This window comes from Monopterus albus, unplaced genomic scaffold, assembly GCF_001952655.1.
Source record: "Monopterus albus unplaced genomic scaffold, M_albus_1.0 scaffold18.1, whole genome shotgun sequence".
NCBI classification, from domain to species: domain Eukaryota; kingdom Metazoa; phylum Chordata; class Actinopteri; order Synbranchiformes; family Synbranchidae; genus Monopterus; species Monopterus albus.
This window is the reverse complement of record NW_018127898.1, coordinates 8,882,078-8,888,308: the sequence shown is the minus strand read 5'-3', so window position 1 is coordinate 8,888,308 and position 6,231 is coordinate 8,882,078.

Genomic DNA, 6,231 nt, shown 5'->3' with positions numbered 1-6,231 from the left:
CATTAGCTGATAGCCCACTGATCTCACCAGAACTCACCTGGCACTCCAGTTCTGTTGTTTATTTCTAGTTTGTCTCTTTGTTCCCCCCTTGTGTCTGTACAAGTGAGTCATACAGTCCACAGGATAGAATCAGAATACAATCCAGACATATATTCTTTCACATCTTATTCAGCTTTGCTGAACTGTGAGATGTGAATGTGTGGACTGACAAATAATAAACTACTTGTAGGTTTTGTATGTGTACATGATACATATAGTATCTAGTATCTATACATATAGCCTATAGTACAGTGGCATGAAAAAGTATGTGAATCTTTTGGAAATTCATGGTTTTCTGCATTAATTTGTCATAAAATGTGATCTGATTTTCATCTAAGTCAAGGGTATTGACAAATATAATGTGCCTAAAATAGACAAACTCAAATCATCGCTGTTGCTACACCTGCTTTGTTAATAAACAGTGTAGCCTAAAGATGTAACAACAGCAGTTTCAGTGGTGTCGTGCACAAGATCTGTCACAAAAACTATTCCATTTATGGCCAAACTGTCTTTTAATGAGCTCAGTGTCATTAAGTGTAAGTAAAACATCCCTCCTCCATCTGAATGCCACCTCCTGGCAGCTTATACCCGGTTAGGACACCTCTGGAGCTCTCCTACATTTTTGTGGAGATAGCAGTGATTTCCTAAAATAGGAATGTTGATAGATTGCTCTTCTTCTAAATGTAGGACCAAAAACACATCATTCTGAGAAATTTTGGCCAGTTACAAGTGACTTCCTGATCTCAGATGGTCGATAAATGCGAGCCCAGGTCTTTATGCTAGCCCGTTTTTCCATCAACTTCAAGGACTGAACATTCACTTGCTGCCTAATATACCCACACACTAACAGGTGCCACTGTAAAGAGATAATCAGTGTTATTCACTTCACAGCATAATGTTAAAGCGGATTGGTGTATATAACCATATATGTGTATTTGGTATAAATGTTTCTTTTTTCTTTTATCCAGTTTTTAATATGTATTTCTTATGCAAGAATGAACGTCAAGCTTATTAGGTGCCGGCAAATATGATTCTATATCATATTTTTCCAGTGAAGTATTAAAAAAACCTGTAAACCGTGTAGACAGTTGGAGGGAACTGGGAGCTAGCAAACAGCTAGCTCAGAGTGCTGATGCCAACATGCCAACGGGCTGAGTATGCATGTCACTGGTTAGGTCACCAGCTACTGTAGTTCTCCCACTGGTCCAGCAGGCAGGCACTACATCATCTACTTTCTAAGTCACACGTTGCTGAAGAAACATGGATAAATCTTCTTCACGCTTGTGAGAAGTGTGAAACTTTAGCCCAAAATAAAACATTTCCAACTTGCTCAGACACAGCTTCATCTCAGCTTATTAAGGTTCACACGCTTAACATTCAGAATGAACACACCTTTACAGGTTTAGTGTCAAGCTTTGATGGCAGCTATTATTAGCACAGCCACAGGAGGTCACTTCATGTGTCCAACGCTGGTTGTTTGGAGCCTGAGTGAAAAAATGATGAATGCTTTAATTTTTCACAACCACTTTGTTAATCATTCATTTAAATCTAAAGGTCACGCCTTACTACTCATGTTGAAAAATGTTCTGTATTCTCATGAGACTTGTGGAGCAACAGACAGCAGGCTGAGCATGTCTTTATTTTCCTTTGTAGGTCTGTGAAAAAGCACTCCACACACATAAAGAAAGTGCCCAATTATTAATCTTGACCTGACCTATTTGGAATATTATTGCATTGTACTCCTGGGAAATGGGGCAAATGTGAAGTGAACTCAAGCCAGAACAACCCTTTAATGTACAGTCAGGAATAAATGTGATTTGTGTGGCTGAGAGAAACGTATTACCGAAGATATAACAACACAAGCTCACAGCCACTGCTCACAGTCTTATTAAGTTTGTATGCATCGCCATTACCATGACCAAACTTCTAATAAACTGCTTCCAGACTTGTACAATAAAAGCAGAGACATGTATAAAGTACATGAGTTAAAACAGAAATGCATCTGCACCCGTCCTGTCCCACTGAGTCTGACTGTCCTACTGAGGGTTATACTGTCACATTCGTCTGCAGTCTCCCACATATGATGTGACACAGAGGAGCCACTGAACAGCTAGCCTACAGACTCTGGCAAGTAAGCAGCACAGAACATGACTTCCTCTTGCACCATCAAATATTCTGTTTTGTCTGAGTTGAAATCTGGCTTCATTCTCTGCAGGAACTCATGATACCCTCCCTGGGCCACCTCAAGTATCTGACAATGACTCTGTTTTTACCCTTTAGTCTGATTTTTGAATTTTGAAAACAATTTATTGTAATAAATAACTTTGTTGTCAGTTTTACTGTGTTTCTTGTTTACTGTAGTTGATTAGTTTTACCTTTTCGATAATTTACTGTAACTATAAAAACAGTCATTAGAGGTTCAGCCGTGTTCCTTAACCTAAGAGAAATTATATTGTGCTTGTGCTCATCAACCGTGCATGAGTGGTTAGTAGGAGTGTGCAAGTGTGAGCTATGCCTGTTGGATGGCCTGTCAGCACTATAGTCACAGCCCGCTGCTTCTCGCTTGCTGTTGTCATTATCAACACACTTTCAGCTTTTATCTTCAGCTCCAGTCCTGCTGTCACCCTGCTTCAGGTGTTAGACTAAGACAAAGAACAGTGACTCCAACACCTTAGATTGTCTGCTGGACAGACAGGTGCTGCTAAATCAAACTGTGAGAAGGTTCATGCATGTCATCATTTATATAAGACTGCAGCAACTGAATTTTTGGTCAGAAGGGGTCAGTGGCAACAAGCAGTGAAAATAACACTGTAATATCATCACCATATTGCAAACGTGTTATTTACACAACCGCAACACTCTCATGCATATGGAGTTATATTTCTGGCCACCTGGTGATTGTAAGTTTGCTACTCACTCTCTTTCAGCACTGGCTTTTTGTTTCTACCTACTCTCAAAGAAATATCTGTCTCTTCACCAGCAAGTTAGTAATGGTTTCTGTCTACCATTTGATACTGAGCAGCTAGTGTACAGGCTTTTAAGGGCTTATTCTCTGAAAACAACACCAGGAGAGCAATGAGAGTGAACCATAACAGTTAAGTTGCAAGACATACAAGGAGCAATGAGCTAACGTACAGTAAACCTCAGCAAAGCTGAAGGGAGCTGCACATTCAGGTGAGGGTTCTCTATAGGTTCATCACCACCAGTGACCCCATTCCCACTGTTACATTATTTTCATATTGACATTTCATGCATTATTATAAAACGTATTAATTATAGCTGCTTTAATGAACATCATGCATAATAGTACATTAGTTTATTTGATGAGCTGACATGAAAGTAAACAGATAATCTGTTGCTGAAAAGGGACTAATGTCATATTTGTCCTGAGGGGAACGTTAAGTCCCTTATACACTCCAAAATGGATGGAGAACAGACAGTGGGCATGCACATGGCTCTGAACATACCATAGTGGGTGTCTGTGTGATGGGATCCAGACTCCAAGATAGCACCCATTCATTTGAATGAAAACAGCCAGAGCAAAAGACATTTTCTCTGCTTCCTGGATTGCATTGTGTGCATGTGTTTCTCTCTGTGGCATTGGTCACACTCAATCAATATAGACTTTGATGTCATAATTCGTGTATAAAAATCACATTTCTGGGCTCTTGGGAAGTTTTGCAAATACAAAACCTTTACATTACAAACAAATACAAAGACTAATAATTGGTCTTGTTGGCCAAATAAAGTGATTATCATTATCATTTTTATTGTTGGTGCTTCTGTGTCTGGTCAACAATTTTACATTCTGTATGTAAAACATACATACAACATGTAAAATAACTGCACTGCATCCCAGTTGGCCACTGGGGCAACTTAATGGCAAGGCTGCGTGGGCGCACCATATCTAGTTCTCTTAATACATCCATGGTCTGTGTTCACAGATGTGTTCCACATACAATATGTACTGTTATCCCAAAGAGTTGTGCTCTCATAAAGTTAAAAAGTCAGCATTCAACATGTGTGGGCATGAACAGATGAACAGCTTACGTCACTGTCTCTTGTGGACAATTGCAGTTATGGGTTTTATATGAAAAGTTACAGGGTCATCAAATCAAAAGCATTTTTTCCTTTACAGTACACTATGTATTTTACTGTGTGTAATTTAATTCTTCAATTAGCTTATAAACAATTTGATAAGCAAAAAATCTCAGACTGTCCACAGTGGAAAGACATCATTATATGAGGAGTATAACTAGCATAACTGTGCTCAGCAGCTTTTACTGCATCCTGCCCCTTTGAAGGTGATAATTCATGTTTCCTAAGTAAAGAAAAATGCTGGGCTAATGATGGCATTTAAGTAAAGATCAACAGGTCACCACAAACAGCACAGTTTACATGCTAGGAATCATGAATATTCACTGTAGATTTCTGAGATAGTGGAGCAGAAATGCTGACCTGATGGTGGCGCTAATGACAAGAACAGGACCAAAATGCTTATGGGACAATAACCATTAATTTGTGGCAAAGCTGTCAAGATATAATGCTTTAAATTAAAGCACTGTATGAACCAAATAAGTTCTGACAGCCACCCTTAGGCCCAACATATTTCAATTTTTAAAAAGAAGGCATTAAGTGATAAATGTGTTCTATATGGATGTGGTTTATCTTTAAACTTCTTTCTAAAAGCATTTTTCCCTTTAATAAGCCACAGAGATAAGATGTGGAAAATGTTATTTATGGACCCAGAAAATCAGCAGTGCTTCACATGCTTCAGAAAGAAACTTTTGATTGGAGATTCTTAAGTGCCTTCCTTCATCTCCCCCCTACAGAGGAACTCATCTGTTCCTTATATTATACCCTTGTGCCTTGGAAACCTCTGTAACTAATGCATTATGCTACTCTGAAAAAAATGCTGAACGCGTTCTACAAAATCTGTAACAGTTCACACTCTGCTGATTACACATTATCATTACTTGAGAATGTGAAGTGTGATTGTGGAGATTAGGGTTAGCAGTTCAACCATGGGTCAGTGTTTTTCCAGAATTGTTCACTGGGGGAAATATCATGGGGATTTATATTTTTGTTGCAGCACCTGATTTGACCCACACAGACCATTATTTTCCTCTTGTACCATTATACATGCATATGGATTTGCGTCAGAGCTCATAGTCATCCCTGATACAGACACTTGGAATACCCCAGTACACACATACTGTTCTCCAAATCTATATCATAGAATATTATCACCACTTAGTATAGTGCTGTCCGTTTGTACTGTTGTTAAAATTAACTTAATTTAGAGAATAGGCTGTAACATACAGTAGGCCATACCTAAGTGAATGTTACTTTTACTTCCAGCTTCCAGAAAAAGACTGCAGAGACAAGCACTGCTCTGGAGATAAAAATGTGTAACACCTGGTAATGAAAAAGGAGAGGAGGCGTTGTGTTCACAATGTAACACTCCCTGTGAATCCAAAAAGCCTTAAGGTGCTCTTTAAGATAAGCCATTAAAAAAAAAACAGAAAAGGTTCTTCAGACACTCTTAGGTGGAGCAAGGAGTAGGTTTAAAAGCCTTCATGTAATCAGGCAACTCAGTAAAAAAAATGCCAAATGATTTTGTTTTCATCAGAAGGGGAAATATTAAAACAGATCGTCTGCACCTGGTGCTCTTTACACAGAACCAACATCACACTGATATCCAGACATCAATATCATACAGAAATCAAATTCCATCAAAATGATATAACCCCCTAGGTGAGGCTAATGTAAGATTATTTTAAAAAAAGGGAGGTTATAATATATTTCTTCAGTGATAACGGGATTTATTAAAGCATCAAATCCAATAGGTTTTTATTTGCAACAGTTTGAACAAGAGTAGAACTTTTTCTATAACTGTTAGTAAAAGTTGGAAAGTTCAGCCATAATGAGCCAGACACCTGCTGAGTTTTGTCTTTACCAGTTCTTCCTTTCTTTACCTCTATCAAACAAAAATCATTATTGCATGTAAGTTGTTGCAGTTGCTGCTTCTGAGGAGTTTCACTCTTGGGTTGGTCCACTGGTTTAGTTCCTATCCTGGGAAACCGTTTTTAGGACACTGTCACTTTTCTAATACAAATTATAAGTTCTGAACAGTCATAAAGTAGTCTTAGGCATGAATAACTACTAACTAAATACCACCTGCATTATAAG